Consider the following 16,523-nt stretch of genomic DNA (forward strand, 5'->3'; position numbering starts at 1 on the left):
AGGCCCCAGCGAGAATTGAACTCGCGACCCCTGGTTTACAAGACCAGTGCTCTAACCACTGAGCTATGGAGCCTTACCTACTCACACCTTGAGACAACAGTCCATTTACATATTACAACGGATCTTTCCAATTCACAGACAGAAGGCCACACCTCATGCCACCACACAGCTGTTAGTGCAGTCTGGCCTAACCAGCTAAGCAGGTTGTTAGCATATGAAGCAAAGTCAACTACTCCAGGCTTGGGTGTCTGCTGGTTTTCAATCTTTCTGTTACATCATGATCTACATGAGATTTAGACCAGAAAAACATAATACACATTTTTACATGCCAATTGGACCTGTGCAATAAAACACACACACACACACACACACACACACACACACACACACACACACACACACACACACACACACACACACACACACACACACACACACACACACACACACACACACACACACACACACACACACACACACCTGTGGCACTGCCAGGACTTGCCACTAGAGAGCAGCAACAGACCATAAAATGCTTTGCTATTGCCAGAGAACAGCCTACAAATGATCACTGCATTTTATTGTCTGTTGCTGCGCTCTAGTGGCGTGTCCTAGCAGTGCCACAGAGAGTGTTTATTAGTCACATGCGCAGGGTTGCAGATGTAAATGCAGGGTACAGTGAATATCTATAACTCTTACAGTGCAGGTCAAAGGGAAGTGAATGAAACAATAGCAACATAATAATAATTACATGTTTACAACTAACATGATAAATGTCCATTGGGTGAGGGCAGGTTAAATGTCAGATGATTTCTTTTAGACTAGCATTTAGTTCTCAACAGCAGAGATTTGTATAAACTGGTCTGGAATTGCGATCTCCACCGTCTCATATAAAGTGAATGTGTAGGAACGAGACAGACAGCACATTGAGCTGGTTTAGCAACATACACAACTTTTTTTCAGTTGGCTGGTTAAATCGATACTCTGTTGCCAAAACTAAAATGGATGAGTGGAACATTTTTGTGCGGCATGACTATGGAATAATGGGGAAAAAGAGATGGCAATAATACACAGGCATGCATATTTGGGGGATACTGAATTGAATGACCTAGAGAAAAGCCACAACGGGGAAAAAACACAGTTAAGAATACAAACTGGGCTGTGCGTTGCTTCGAGGGCTGGCTAGCAGAGAATAAAAAAGTTGTTGACTTAAAAACTGCGAAGAGGAGGATTTGCCCCGGCAGTCCTTCCTGCCTCCAAGGCCCGCCTTGGACAGAGAAGAATGGGCAATATCTTAGAGCTTTAATAACGTTTGTAGATCGCTAGCTACTGTAGCTATAGAATAGGGTGACGCCTGCTGCTGCGCAGGCAAGTTAGCCTATAATATATTTTTTGCAGCCTTTGATGATACCCGGTGAGTTATATGAGGGAAATGTGCTTGTTGTTTGAAGAAAGTTTTGAGTAGTTGGTTAAAGTAATTGGTCTAGAGACATGTTTCTCATATGTCAATATTGAAGAATCATACTTAAAATATTGATGTCAACCAATGTTCAACATAGATTACAAATATTGTAGAATATGTTGAATTTTTTAAATTGTTGATTTTTTAAAATTCAACGTGTTCTAGCACTTATTTTGTATAAAAGCCTTAGATTTTAATTTAGAATCTTGCTAAATGTATTTACATTACTTCACCAGTTCTCCCTACCTTGTATTACTATTATGTGATTAGCCTAGTTGGTGTTGTAATGTTAATTCCCATGAGAGGAATTATGGTGTGTTATTTTGTGTATAGAGATTTGACATTATTATTTAATGTATATTGTTTATTGGATTTACATTGCAATAATTTTCTCTTTCCTCCTGTTTCCCTGTGTATACTCTGGTTCATCATTAAAACTCCTAGCCTGGGCTTCTGTGTCTGTCATCACTCTTTGACCTGGTGCTCAAAGCACATGGCTACTTAATGTGCATTGTTGACATATACCCCTGCCCACTCTGTTCCGATTGTCCACATTGTTCTGTTACTCCTCTCCTCTAATCAGATGCTTCAGCTTGTTCCAATTTAGTGAAAGAAAGCACAAACCCGCCAATGAAGAGCCTAGCTTGTTCCAATTGGGCAAGGATGACACGCATAACCGGAAGCGTTTCCAACTTTTCTCCCCCTGAGAGGTAGAATTGTATTTTTCAGACCTAAAACATTGTGTTTTCTGTATTCAGTGTGTGGTGGAGAAAGCAGGCACTCCTGTGGATGTTTGGTACCCTCAAGTGGTCATGTTGGGTAAGTGCAACAGGACAGCTGAACTAAACCCAGACCAATGTAGGCAGAAAATCACTTATACCCATACTAAACCACACCATATAATTGCAAACAGGCCGTGAGTAATACATTTATGACAATTAATTGTGACAACACGGGGGAAAACGACAGCTCCCTCCTTGAGTCCCTTGAGGACCAGAACCCCCATGACTCATTCATTCCTTCATTAGATGTAAGATTCAACTTGTTTTTGTGTTTTACACTATTCCCGTGTTAAAGCTATTCGTTATCCTGCCAAGGCTTGTTTCTGTGTGAGTTTGGTAACCTAGATTGATATTTAGTATTTTAAAAAGCACCGAAAGTATCAACATTTAGAATGTTATTGTATTGGAACATTTGGTGCTACTGTACATATAGTTTAAAGGGATTTTCCGGTACTTTTGAATACTTTTTAGCCAGTAGTTCTGAAAGTAGCGCTCATGAGCCAAAAATTGTCCCCGACAATTGCGTACTACATCACACATGTGCTTATGTGTGCACCACGTCATTGCGCTCTCTCTCGCTCTACTCTGATTCTTGCTAGCTGTCACTCAAGTAGCGAGGGGCTGAACTCATTGACTGGAACATGAATTGATAGGGGGCTGGCCCACATGGGGGGAAATCTAGGGAAAATGGAATGGCACAGCTTCCAGAAAACAAACTAGGGATGTTGTGGCTAATTGAGGTAAGGCAGTAATTCTGCTCATAGATTATGCATGTGTGAGCTACACTATCCATCATTTCTTGTATTAGTCATCTCAGGGATGCTACTTGAAAAAATCAGAGAAGCAATTTCCAGTTTTGTTCATCACCAAACAGTCAATAGACATGAAATCAGAAAATTACACTAAAACTGTGTAGGACATTTAAGTGATAATGCCCGAGAAGCCGGTGATTGGAGGACATATTGGCATGGGTGTTCGACTAGGGCCTGCAAACCGTCCCAATATATCTGCTGAACACTGTCTTCGAGGACATTATCACTTTTATACAACGGGTTACCAACATATTCAAATAATGATCGACATATTTTAATTAAAAACTATATTGTGATTCATTTATTCGTACTATTTCATCCTTCCTCAAGATATAGTCCCGACACAAATCTAGGGTTGCTAGAGATGCGACCCAGTCATTCATTGTTTTTGTTCTGTATCTATGGATGCGACCCAGTCATTTTGTTCTGTACCGACGCCCACTCACTGATATAATCTCCGTCGCATCTAAACCAGCATTGGCCAGTTTCTGGACTGTCGTGGTCCTGATGCTGTGATTTGTGTATGTAGTTGTTCCCGCTGCCCTGCAAATATTGGGTAGAAGTGCTGCCAGATAGTTCACGCCCATCGGCCCTGACGTGTACCAGATCGAGTCCCCGATACACTCCCCTCCTTGGGGTGGAGATAAAATGCAAGGCTGTTCTCCATGCATTTCAGTAGATATTTTTCCAGTCATGCCACTGGGCATAGTGGGTTCCCTGGCTGCTCGAACTTGACTCCCTGCCCCTCTCCATTGGGTCCAGATGATTCTTTGTGGCCTCGTTTATATGCGAGAGTGGCGTATCTGAGAGAGAGAATGCTTTGTTATATTGCATTCCAGTAGCCTATTACGAGTGCAACTTAGAAATAAAACAAACAGGCTATGAACAACATACCTTAGACTGTTCTCGTCTGTTTTTACGAGGAATGAGTTGGGCTTTAGTTGTCTGTTCCCCTCTTTTCGTCTTTGACCCAGATGTAACTGGAGGTCGAGTCACACTTTCTGGACCAGACCCCTTGGTGTACCGGGATTCAGAGCCTGGAAGTTTTGGAGCTGGGCCATGTCCTTATCAGTGATGGGAGGGTGGCTGTTTGTGATATATTTGCCTTGCCTTAGTTGTTTGATGTTGGCCAGAAATGCATGATTCGAGGTGGTAAATTCAGTGTCCTCAGTGGCACTAGCTGCGACTGGTGGTTGGGTCATTTAGAACCCCATTGAGCCCACTCCGGAGTGCCAGGTAGCTACTTATGCTGTACTCCTCCCCTTCCCATTTTGTACATTTCCATAAAACTGTCAGAGAACAATGGTAAACTCTTCCTTAGTGACAGTTTTGAAGTCAACAACTTTTTTCTTCTCTGCTAGCCAGCCCTCGAAGCAACGCACAGCCCAGTTTGTATTCTTAACTGGGTTTTTTCCCTGTTGTGGCTTTTCTCTAGGTCATTCAATTCAGTATCCCCCAAATATGCATGCCTGTGTATTATTGCCATCTCTTTTTCCCAATTATTCCATAGTCATGCCACCCAAAAATGTTCCACTCATCCATTTTAGTTTTGGCAACAAAGTATTGATTTAACCAGCCAACTGAAAAAAAGTTTTGTATGTTGCTACTGTATGACAACCAGCTCAATTTGCTATCTGTCTCGTTCCGACACATTCACTTTATTAGACGGTGGAGATCGCAATTCAATATTGAAAAGGCCGGAGAGACAGACCAGTTTATACAAATGTAACGATTGTCTTTGGGTGAAAGAGAGGAGGACCAAGATGCAGCGTGATGATAATCCATATTTAATGGGAATACTTAAACACCGAACAAAAACCCGACAAAAGGACCGAAGACGAAACAGTCCCGTAACTGGAACACTGGAACAGGAACAATCACCCACAAAATATCCAAAGAATATGGCTGCCTAAATATGGTTCCCAATCAGAGACAACGATAGACAGCTGCCTCTAATTGAGAACCAATCTAGGCAACCATAGACTTACAAAAAGCCCTAGATAGGAAACACCCCCATAAACATACAAAACCCATAGATAAGGGGAAAACACATACATCACCCATGTCACACCCTGACCTAACTAAAATAACAAAGACAACAAAGAATACTAAGGTCAGGGTGTGACAGTACCCCCCCGAAGGTGCAGACTCCCGGACCCACACCTAACACTATATAGGAGGGTCTGGGTGGGCATAAATCCGAGGTGGTGGTTCTGGCTCCACTTCACCCTTACTTAATGTCTCTGGAGTGGGAACCCTCACCGCCGACCACGGCCTAGAGGACGCCACTGGACTGATGGTCGAGTCTGGAGTGAGTGGCGGATCCGGACTGGAGGGGAGACTGGCGGATCCGGACTGGAGGGGAGACTCTGGCGGATCCGGACTGGAGGGGAGACTCTGGCGGATCCGGACTGGAGGGGAGACTCTGGCGGATCCAGACTGGATGGGAGACTCTGGCTGATCCGGACTGGAGGGGAGACTCTGGCGGATCCGGACTGGAGGGGAGACTCTGGCGGATCCGGACTGGAGGGGAGACTCTGGCGGATCCGGACTGCGACCTGTCGTGGTAGGTTCCGGACTGCGACCCGTCGTGGGAGGTTCCGGTCTGCGGCCCGTCGTGGGAGGTTCCGGTCTGCGGCCCGTCGTGGGAGGTTCCGGTCTGCGGCCCGTCGTGGGAGGTTCCGGTCTGCGGCCCGTCGTGGGAGGTTCCGGTCTGCGGCCCGTCGTGGTAGGTTCCGGTCTGTGGCCCGTCGTAGGAGGTTCCGGTCTGCGGCCCGTCGTAGGCTCTGGACTGGGCACTGTTGCCGGACGCTCTGGACTGGTGAGGCGCACTATAGGCCTGGTGCGTGGTGCGGGTATTGGTGGTACTGGGCCGAGGACACGCACCTCGGCCCAGTGCGGGGGCAAGTGCGGGGAGGATAAACAAGGCGTACTGGACTTCCGAGACGCACTGGTGGCCAGGTGGTACTGGTGGCCTCCCCCAATACATTTTTGGGGCTGCCTCTCGGGATTCCATCCGTGCTGCCTCTTCATACCGCCGCCTCTCCGCTTTGGCTGCCTCCAGCTCTGCCTTGGGGCGGCGATATTCCCCCGGCTGCGTCCAGGGTCCTTCTCCATCCAGTATCTCCTTCCAAGTCCAATAGTCCTGATTGCGCTGATCCTGATCCCCCCCCCCCCCCCCCCCCCCCCCACCACCACCACCACCTCATCTGACATTTAACCTGCCCCCACCCAATGGACATTTATCATGTTAGTTGTAAACATGTCATTATTATTATGTTGCTATTGTTTCATTCACTTCCCTTTGACCTGCACTGTAGAAGTTATAGATATTCACTGTACCCTGCATTAACATCTGCAACCCTGCGCATGTGACTAATAAACACTCTCTGTGGCACTGCTAGGACACGCCACTAGAGCGCAGCAACAGACAATAAAATGCAGTAATCATTTGAAGGCCGTTCTCTGGCAATGGCAAAGCATTTTATGGTCTGTTGCTGCTCTCTAGTAGTGTGTGTGTGTGTGTGTGTGTGTGTGTGTGTGTGTGTGTGTGTGTGTGTGTGTGTGTGTGTGTGTGTGTGTGTGTGTGTGTGTGTGTGTGTGTGTGTGTGTGTTTTATTGCACAGGTCCAATTGGCATGTAAAAATGTGTATTATGTTTTTCTGGTCTAAATCTCATGTAGATCATGATGTAACAGAAAGACTGAAAAGCAGCAGACACTCAAGCCTGGAGTAGTTGACTTTGCTTCATAGGCTAACAACCTGTTTAGCTGGTTGGGCGAGACTGCACTAACAGCTGTGTGGTGGAGTGAGTGGCATGAGGTGCGGCCTTCTGTCTGTGAATTGGCAAGATCCGTTGTAATATGTAAATGGCCTGTTGTCTCGAGGTGTGAGTAGGTAAGGCTCCATAGCTCAGTGGTTAGAGCACTGGTCTTGTAAACCAGGGGTCGCGAGTTCAATTCTCGCTGGGGCCTTGACTAAAGGGTCACATGTTTTAATCCAGGTCAGTACAATCCCGATTTGTGTTCAATTTCTGCTCCCCATAATTATGTTGTTTTAGTAGCTTATGACTCGTGTCAACAGAACAGAAATGACTACCTGAGAGACCAATGCAATCAATTTTGACATATGAGATGAATGTGTGAAAACTGTGTATGTTGTTGTATTTCATCATGTCACCACTACAGATTTGTTTTGTTTCTGCATTTTATTTCCATTGATCTTTTTCTGGCAGAGATCAATGTATTATTGTATATGGCAGTAGGAAAGCAGTCCTACTTGAGCATTTGTTTCACTCTCCCCTCGTCAGTACGTCCAACCGGCCTCACAAACGCAGACCATGTGTAACCACTCCAGCCCAGGACCTCCACATCTGGCTTCTTCACCTGTGGGATCGTCTAAGACCAGCCACCCGGACAGCTGATGAAAATGTGGGTTTGCAGAGGCAAATAATTTCTACATAAACTGTCAGAAACCATCTCAGGGAAGCTCATCTGCATGCTCATCATCCTCACCTGGGTCTTGACCTGACTGCAGTTCGCTATTGTAACCAACTTCATTGGGCAAATGCTCACCGTTGATGGCCACTGGCACGCCTGGAAAAGCGTGCTCTTTAAAAAAAAAAAATTAAGGTGTCTGTGACCAACAGATGCATATCTGTATTCCCAGTCATGTGAAATCCGTAGATTCCATTTATTTAGAGATTGAGCATGATTAATGCAAAAGTAATGTCCCCTAACCCCCTGTCAGAAGGGTGCAAGCTAGGATTAATGAAATGCCAAAGGTAATATGGAGTTGTGAGGAGAAATGCAGTATGTGCAAATGTTTTCTTATATAAACATTTTACATGCAATTTGTGATATGTGTATATAGCTTGTCCTGAAAAACAAAGTAGTTCGCATGTGAGTGAATTGTAACTAGTGGTCTATGCAAGATAAACATAATACAAGAGAGAATGATTCATTTTACATACTTTTGTCGCCATAAATTATAATCGTTGTACAAATTCTGGGACCTCATTTTATATCCTCTTATGTTATCGTTATGGTCACATCATCAGGGAGTGTGGAGAAAACGCCGATAACATCTCGCGAGGTTTGGATATGGGATTTGACTTTGCAGTGGGTGGAGACAAGATAGCAAGTTGAATCGAAATCGCCTTTTTGACAGCTAACATAAAAAAATACTGTGTAACTTTAAACTTGAATGAATGCGTTGGTATTTCGTACAGTTGCACCTACATTGAGGCATATCGTTAAGGAGGTTCATTCTATCACGTCAATCCTCTGGAAGGTTTCTGCGGAGAGTATGCTCTGGGGCTTGTAATGCTGCCTTAGCTGAAACGTTTCAGCTGCAGTGAAGAAAAGAAAATACCTTTCCGTTTTATCGAAACTCCCCGGTAAGAATAATAAAGACGTTTTATTGTCGGTGCATGTCATGTTTTCAATGTGCTGTTTGAAAACTTTTAGTTTCAGGACAAAGTTTCTAATTCAAAAGCACTGTGTCTCTTGGCGAATTATCTTGACGCTACTGTATCTTGACGCTACCCATGCATTCTGCTCATGGGCATGACACATAATTTATTTTAATGCAAGAGTGTAACGTTAACAGTTTGCCTGGACAAATTACGTTATGGCTTCAAATATGAACAGGACCTGTTGTATCTAAGTAGCTCATGGAGTCTTTATGAATATCAATCAAGTTTATTCCTACAATGGCTAGGCTATACTTGTTCAATCATAACTATGGTAATCTGAACCCCGACATTTTTATCAATCGCGATTGTTCATGAACACAGTTTTGTCTAGGCCTAAACAAGACTGAAGTAGTAAACACTAATTTGTCCTTGCTTTAAATCTGTCATTACTAGGGTTGTGTGTTCATCTCAATTCAGGATGACTTAAATGGTAACTTCTAACACAGTTTGGTCAGGTAGTATTGTCTGGGATTGAATGTTTTTCCTTCAAATCAATCATCCTGGAGAGATTTAGCTAGACTAGGACAATCACAAACCAAGTAATTAATCCCTTAGATTTTCAACAATTACCTAAATCCATGTTGACTGAGGATGACTTTTATGAAAATCCCACCAACTAAAATTGAAAACCAGCATTATAACTCAAGGGTTTCCTAATTTTTGAATCTACCTTTATTTACATGAGATTTTATTTGATCTCTTATAAACAATACAACCCATACACAGGACTACATCCAACAAACATCACACCTGCCCAGACCCACTTGAATCCCCCTTTTGAATACACATGATAGTTCCACAAATAGGCCTAGCCAACAATATGAATGATTCTTTTTTTTTTTTTAAGTAGGCTATCATGACTTCTTCTGCAATATGGACCTCTTTCACCAGTTGCTCTTGGTCTCAGATGAGTGGGTGCTGCTATAGCCTACATATCATGATGTAGTGGGGGAGCATGGTAGTGTCAAACAGCCAACCTGTCCTAAATATGAATGCCTAATTTTCATTGACTTGGCACTTCCGTTAGGAAGGTCATCTATAATGAATGAGAGCTCAGCTGGCAGCCTGTAGTTGAGGTAGATGAAGTGGATGTCTGGGGGAGTTGATGAGAGGTGTGTGTGTGTGTAATGTATGCATGTATAGTGGGGAGAACAAGTATTTGATAACCTGCAAAATCGGCAGTGTTTCCTACTTACAAAGCATGTAGAGATCTGTCATTTTTATCATAGGTACACTTCAACTGTGAGAGACTGAATCTAAAACAAAAATCCAGAAAATTACTGTATGATTTAAGTAATTAATTTATTTTAATGCATGACATAAGTATTTGATACATCAGAAAAGCAGAACTTAATTTGGTACAGAAACCTTTGTTTGCAATTACAGAGATCATACTTTTCCTGTAGTTCTTGACCAGGTTTGCACACACTGCAGCAGGGATTTTGGCCCACTCCGCCATACAGACCTTCTCCAGATCCTTCAGGTTTCGGGGCTGTCGCTGGGCAATACGGACTTTCAGCTCCCTCCAAAGATTTTCTATTGGGTTCAGGTCTGGAGACTGGCTAGGCCACTCCAGGACCTTGAGATGCTTCTTACGGAGCCACTCCTTAGTTGCCCTGGCTGTGTGTTTCGGGTCGTTGTCATGCTGGAAGACCCAGCCACAACCCATCTTCAATGCTCTTACTGAGGGAAGGATGTTGTTGGCCAAGATCTCACGATACATGGCCCCATCCATCCTCCCCTCAATACGGTGTAGTCGTCCTGTCCCCTTTGCAGAAAATACATCCCCAAAGAATGATGTTTTCACCTCCATGCTTCACAGTTGGGATGTGTTCTTGGAGTTGTACTCATCCTTCTTCTTCCTCCAAACACGGCGAGTGGAGTTTAGACCAAAAAGCTCTATTTTTGTCTCATCAGACCACATGACCTTCTCCCTTTCCTCCTCTGGATCATCCAGATGGTCATTGGCAAACTTCAGACGGGCCTGGACATGCGCTGGCTTGAGCAGGGGGACCTTGCGTGCGCTTTAGGATTTTAATCCGTGACGGCGTAGTGTGTTACCAATGGTTTTCTTTGAGACTGTGGTCCCAGCTCTCTTCAGGTCATTGACCAGGTCCTGCCGTGTAGTTCTGGGCTGATCCCTCACATTCCTCATGATCATTGATGCCCCACGAGGTGAGATCTTGCATGGAGTCCCAGACCGAGGGTGATTGACCGTCATCTTGAACTTCTTCCATTTTCTAATAATTGCACCAACAGTTGTTGCCTTCTCACCAAGCTGCTTGCCTATTGTCCTGTAGCCCATCTCAGCCTTGTGCAGGTCTACAATTTTATCCCTGTTGTCCTTACACAGCTCTCTTGTCTTGGCCATTGTGGAGAGGTTGGAGTCTGTTTTGATTGAGTGTGTGGACAGGTGTCTTTTATACAGGTAACGAGTTCAAACAGGTGCAGTTAATACAGGTAATGAGTGGAGAACAGGGGGCTTCTTAAAGAAAAACTAACAGGTCTGTGATAGCCGGAATTCTTACTGGTTGGTAGGTGATCAAATACTTATGTCATGTAATAAAATGCAAATTAATTACTTAAAAATCATACAATGTGATTTTCTGGATTTTTGTTTTAGATTGTGTCTCTCACAGTTGAAGTGTACCTACGATAAAAATTACAGACCTCTACATGCTTTGTTAGTAGGAAAACCTGCAAAATCGGCAGTGTATCAAATACTTGTTCTCCCCACTGTGTGTGTATATCAGCTAATTCATTGGTGTGTTATTGACAATACTCAGTTTCTGCTTTTTAGGAAGATCTGTGTAATGCACACAATGCTTCTTAGACCTATAATTGGGGCGACATGTAGCCTAGTGGTTAGTGTTGGACTAGTAACCGGGAGGTTGAAAGATCGAATCCCTGAGCTGACAAGGTAAAAATCTGTCGTTCTGCCCCTGAACAAGGCAGTTAACCCACTGTTCCTAGGCCGTCATTGAAAATAAGAATTTGTTCTTATCTGACTTGCCTAGTTCAATAAAGGTAAAAATAAAATAGATTTATTTTCATCTGGACTATTTCATACTATTGCATTTTCTGGCCTTTTAGGAGTCTGTCATGTGGCTGAATTCTGTGCTATGCTGCAATGTTTCCATAGGATGATCTGTCCTCCCTTGTGTCTGACATTTCTCCTCACCCCCTGCAGAATAGATGCATCAGCACCCATTTCTCATGGGCACCTGGGGCAACGACTGGAAACAATCTAGAGGTCGACCGATCGTGATTTTTCAACGCCGATACTGATTATTGGAGGACCAAAACATGCTGGTAGTGATTAATCGGCTGATTTGTTTTGAATTTCTATATATATATATAAAAAATGACACTTTAAAAAAAAAACTTAATATAATACACAAATAAAAATCTATTTAGTCTCAAATAAATAATGAAACATGCTCAATTTGGTTTAAATAATGCAAAAACACGTTTTGGAGAAGAAAGTAAAAGTGCAATATGTGCCATGTAAATAAGGCTAACATTTAAGTTCCTTGCTCAGAACAAATGAAAGCGGTTGGTTCAATATTCCCAGTTAAGAAGTTTTAGGTTGTAGTTATTATAGGAATTATGATGCGTCGACTATTTCTCTCTATACCATTTGTATTTCATATACCTTTGAATATTGGATGTTCTAATAGGCACTTTAGTATTGCCAGCCTAATCTCAGGAGTTGATAGGCTTGAAGTCATTAACAGCGCTGTGCTTCAAGCATTGCTAAGAGTTGCTGGCAAACGCAGTAAAGTTTGAATGAATGCTTACGAGCCTGCTGCTGTCTACCACCACTCAGTCAGACTGCTCTATCAAATATCAAATCATAGACTTAATTATAATATAATAAACACAGAAATACGAGCCTTTGGTCATTAATATGGTCAACTCCGGAAACTATAATTTTGAAAACAAAACATTTATTCTTTCAGTGAAATACGGAACCGTGCCGTATTTTATCGAACGGGTGGTAACCCTAAATCTAAATATTGCTGTTACATTGCACAACCTTCAATGTTATGTCATAATTATGTAAAATTCTGGCAAATTAGTTCCCAACGAACTAGGCGGCCCAAACTGTTGCATATACCATGAACCTGTGTGCAATGAACGCAAGAGAAGTGACACAATTTCCCTAGTTAATATTGCCTGTTAACATTAATTTATTTTAACCAAATATGCATTGATGTTTATGGTTAGGTACATTCGTGCAAAGATTGTGCTTTTGTTAAATCATCACCCGTTTGGCGAAGTAGGCTGAGATTCGATAACTTAACAGGCATCGCATTGATTATATGCAACGCAGGACAAGCTAGTTAACCTAGTAATATTATCAACCATGTGTTAGTTAGCTAGTGATTATGTGAAGATTGATTGTTTTTTTAGAAGTTAAGCTTAATGCTAGCTAGCAACTTACCTTGGCTCCTTGCTGCACTCGCGTAACAGGTGGTCAGCCAGCCACGCAGCTTTCTCGTGGAATGCAATGTAATCGGCCATAATCGGCGTCCAAAAATGCAGATTTACCGATTGTTATAACTTGAAATCGGCCCTAATTAATCGGCCATGTCGATTAATCGGTTGACCTCTAAAATAAACGAAGTACTGTTAACTTTAAGGAAACTGGAAGATTTTTTTTAAGGAGAATAATCTAGGCTATTAACTGGTTTATTTTAGAATGATTGGAAACCTTACAGACTACAGTGGCTTTAACTGTATCTGGGTTGTTGTGGCAGGCTGACAGTGTGTCCCCAGCAGTGAGAAAGAGAGGGAGAGTATGGTACAGCCACTGTTGTGCATTGGGCTGTAGCTCTAGCTAACATGAGCACTAGGAGGCTTGATCCAACCTGACATGCCACAATTGGGCCAGGAATAAAAATGACAAGCCTGGAGGACACAGGCAATAAAGCAGCTGAGAAGAGAGGCCTATTAAGTGGTTCTTTGTGAGAATGGAGAGGTGAACAAGTTGTCCTTCAAAAGGATGAGGATACAGAGCAGGGAGGGAATCTCCAAGGTGATCCTGAAGGGACAAGCCAGCGACAGGAAGTGAGGAGAAATGCCAGAGTAAGATACTAACAGCGCTGTTTGCCTATCATGGAGCGGGAGCCTTATTAAAATGCATTAGAATCTCCAAGCTGCTCCGCTCTACGCTACTTCTCCCATCCCCATCATCAGGGTGCTTATCGTCTCCACGGCAAACGGCAATACAAAAAACACTAGGGAGCCGTGCAAGGCCTGTCAGCCAAGTCCTGATAGAAGAGACCTGGCACTCTCGGCCTTAGCTCAGTTGCTACAGCTTTGATGTCATCAGAGAGAGGCTTAATAACATTCGCCTTGGTTACTGCTGCTACTGCTCACCCTTTTGTAACCAAACCCATATAGGAGCAGTTTGGAAACACTACTGTCTCCTGCTCCCATCACTACAAATGTCAGAGGTGTGATCATGTATAGATGAAAGAGAATGGTGACTATGTGAAAAGGATATAGTGATTTCCATCTAAAAGAACCCATGAGCACCAACATGTGAAGTTCATAGGAGCATGTCAAATTTAAGATTAGTCTTTTTTTATTAAGGGATATATAATTGTTTTTATAATTTTCCATCTTAAAATGTAGGAATAAGCAAAGATGGAAAAGGGGTATTGAAAAAAGAAAGAAGACATCTACCAGAAATAGTTTAAAGGTATTAGAAATGCATAACACTCATATTGAAGTAAAAGACCCCTTGCCAACAAATATCAACACTTTATATTTAGTTTTGGATATATTTGTCTGCCTTCTGTACGTTGTTGAACAATTGCCTTGTGCCTTAATATTCTGTTAGCAAAAACCCACATATCTTTAAGATATTTTCTAATTGCTCTCCCTCATTAGGATGGGAGGATAATGAACGTTCAGAAGTAACAAATAAAGGTAGATCTATTAATTAGTCAGTGTTTTATTGATATCAATTTTGTTTATTAATTATTGTGACGATAACTTGTTCGCTAACTGTATTTCTGCAGTTTATTGGCTACAATGAGGGAAATCATAATAGTCACAAAACACAGTTGGGTTCACACGTTTGGACAGCAAAGTAGAGTACAGAAAAGTATAGCACAGGGCAGTACTGTTCAGTAAATACCTAGAGTATAGTTCAGTAGAGCACACAAGTTAAATACACTAGAGCACTGTACTCGAATGCACTCTGCTGTGCTGTACTCTGCTGAGCTCGACTGTGGAATTGCCCAGATGCTGAATTGTCTTTACTATTTCAAAGACCTTTTCAGCTTCTGTGAAACGAGGGCTCTTTTTCAATTGTCTTTCCTTGATTCCTCGCATCCTCTCTCTTTGCCTCCTCAAAATGCATTGGAGGAGAAGATTAGACAAAGGAACCTAGGCTCTTCTGTGCATTTTGAGGATGTGAAGAGAGAGGATGTGAGGAATCAGGAGGACAATTGAGAAACACCCTAGGCATTACTAGGTCACCCAGGGACATCTCAAAATGACAGAACTACTCCAGGCTTTTTCTCTTCTCAGAGAGACAAAAGTAGAAAGCCATTTGTATTGTAAAAGCATAGAGAGAAGTCAGGTGAAACATCAGGCTAGAAATGTGTTGTCCAGTCTGGCTGGTTTAACAGTTTTTCTACGCACGGCATATTTACTTACTGTATCGCCTGCCTGCTGCCTTCTAAGGGACTATTTACTTTTCTTAATGCCTGTTTCATTATTTATAAGCAGCATTCAGTATAACAAAGATTTTGGGACGATTAGGGGAAAGCGGATGTGGGCGAGGTGGTTGACTGAGAAGCGTGGTGGGTGGGTGGGAGCTCTAGGGAGACTGAATACTGATGAAGTGGAGCTGGAGCGGTAACATTAAGCCAGACAGAAATATAATATAAATGTGAAGCATTCCCAGTTGTAGCCCGAGCTCATGCATGCATATGATTATGATGGGAACTATGCTGACCTTTCTCCAATTGGATCATGTTACTCTTAAGGCAACATTTACTTCCTCACACAGAAAATGTCAAGGAAAAAGCGCTCTATTTACTCTTCATTCAGATTGTGTTATTCCCCATAGCCTAACTTCTATTGCTATGTGAGGACATCAGTTTTCAAACAATCTGGGCTGTCAATGTCTATTTAGGCCTAATCATTTGTTTAGTAGAAGTGTAGTTCTATACTATATATTTTTTTAATTATTTAGTCTAGGGGTTTTCAAACTTTTCTTGCCCAGAGACCCCCGGCCAGGGGGTCCCAGTGAATGATAATGGCAAGTAGAAGTAATCAACATTTTAAAAGTGAAGAGATTTGGTAGACAGTTGTTTTGACATCCCCACAGTTCACTGGAAGAGGAACTGTAAGCTAACATAGTCTATTAGCTCGAAAGGTATCTTGGCGGTGTAGAGAATTTTGCTGTTGTAAGGCACATTTTCTGCAATTCTACACGTTTCCATTGAGCTGAGAACATTTTGAAGTTTTGAAGCTAATTTCCAGACATTCTACACCGTTTTGCATGGAGCTGAGACAATTTTGCAGATGTAAAGCTAATTTCCTGCAATTCTATGTATTTTGCAATGGCAACTGCTGTGTTCCTCTGCAGTAAATCAATGGGCATGTGCCCAGAATGCCCAGTTTCTTTTCTCCTTGGCTGTATAGCTTTTGTTATTGTTAGTTCTCAAAGATGGTATTATAAAAAATAAAGTGTGTGTGTGTATAAATATCACACACTCATTCAAGGTAGTATTATTTGTACTATTTTCCTCAATGTGGGGGCCCCTCAGGGGTGCGTGCTTAGCCCCCTCCTGTACTCCCTGTTCACTCATGACTGCACTGCCAGGCACGACTCCAACACCATCCATTAACCTCCCTGGGATATGTGGGATGGTAGCGTCCCACTTGGCCAAAAGCCAGAGAAAATGCAGAGGGCCAAATTCAAATAAATTCCTATAAAAATCAAACTTTCATGAAATCACACATGTAAGA

General features: G+C 42.6%; 1 protein-coding gene and 2 non-coding genes across 3 annotated transcripts in view; 2 read left to right on the forward strand and 1 right to left on the reverse strand.

The window, feature by feature from the left end:
- Positions 1 to 73, reverse strand: trnat-ugu (transfer RNA threonine (anticodon UGU)). The gene has a single exon. It is a non-coding gene; the product is annotated as a tRNA-Thr (tRNA).
- A 6,880-nt stretch (positions 74 to 6,953) lies between these two features.
- trnat-ugu (transfer RNA threonine (anticodon UGU)) lies at positions 6,954 to 7,026 on the forward strand. The gene has a single exon. It is a non-coding gene; the product is annotated as a tRNA-Thr (tRNA).
- A 1,118-nt stretch (positions 7,027 to 8,144) lies between these two features.
- LOC109901905 (protein O-linked-mannose beta-1,4-N-acetylglucosaminyltransferase 2) overlaps positions 8,145 to 16,523 on the forward strand; it is a 30,897-nt gene continuing 22,518 nt past the window's right edge. The window contains exon 1 of the mRNA XM_020497916.2: positions 8,145 to 8,450. The gene's annotated coding sequence lies outside the window, so the exon portion shown is untranslated. The remainder of the gene's footprint in view (positions 8,451 to 16,523) is intronic.

Source organism: Oncorhynchus kisutch, linkage group LG13 (genome assembly GCF_002021735.2).
Source record: "Oncorhynchus kisutch isolate 150728-3 linkage group LG13, Okis_V2, whole genome shotgun sequence".
NCBI lineage: Eukaryota > Metazoa > Chordata > Actinopteri > Salmoniformes > Salmonidae > Oncorhynchus > Oncorhynchus kisutch.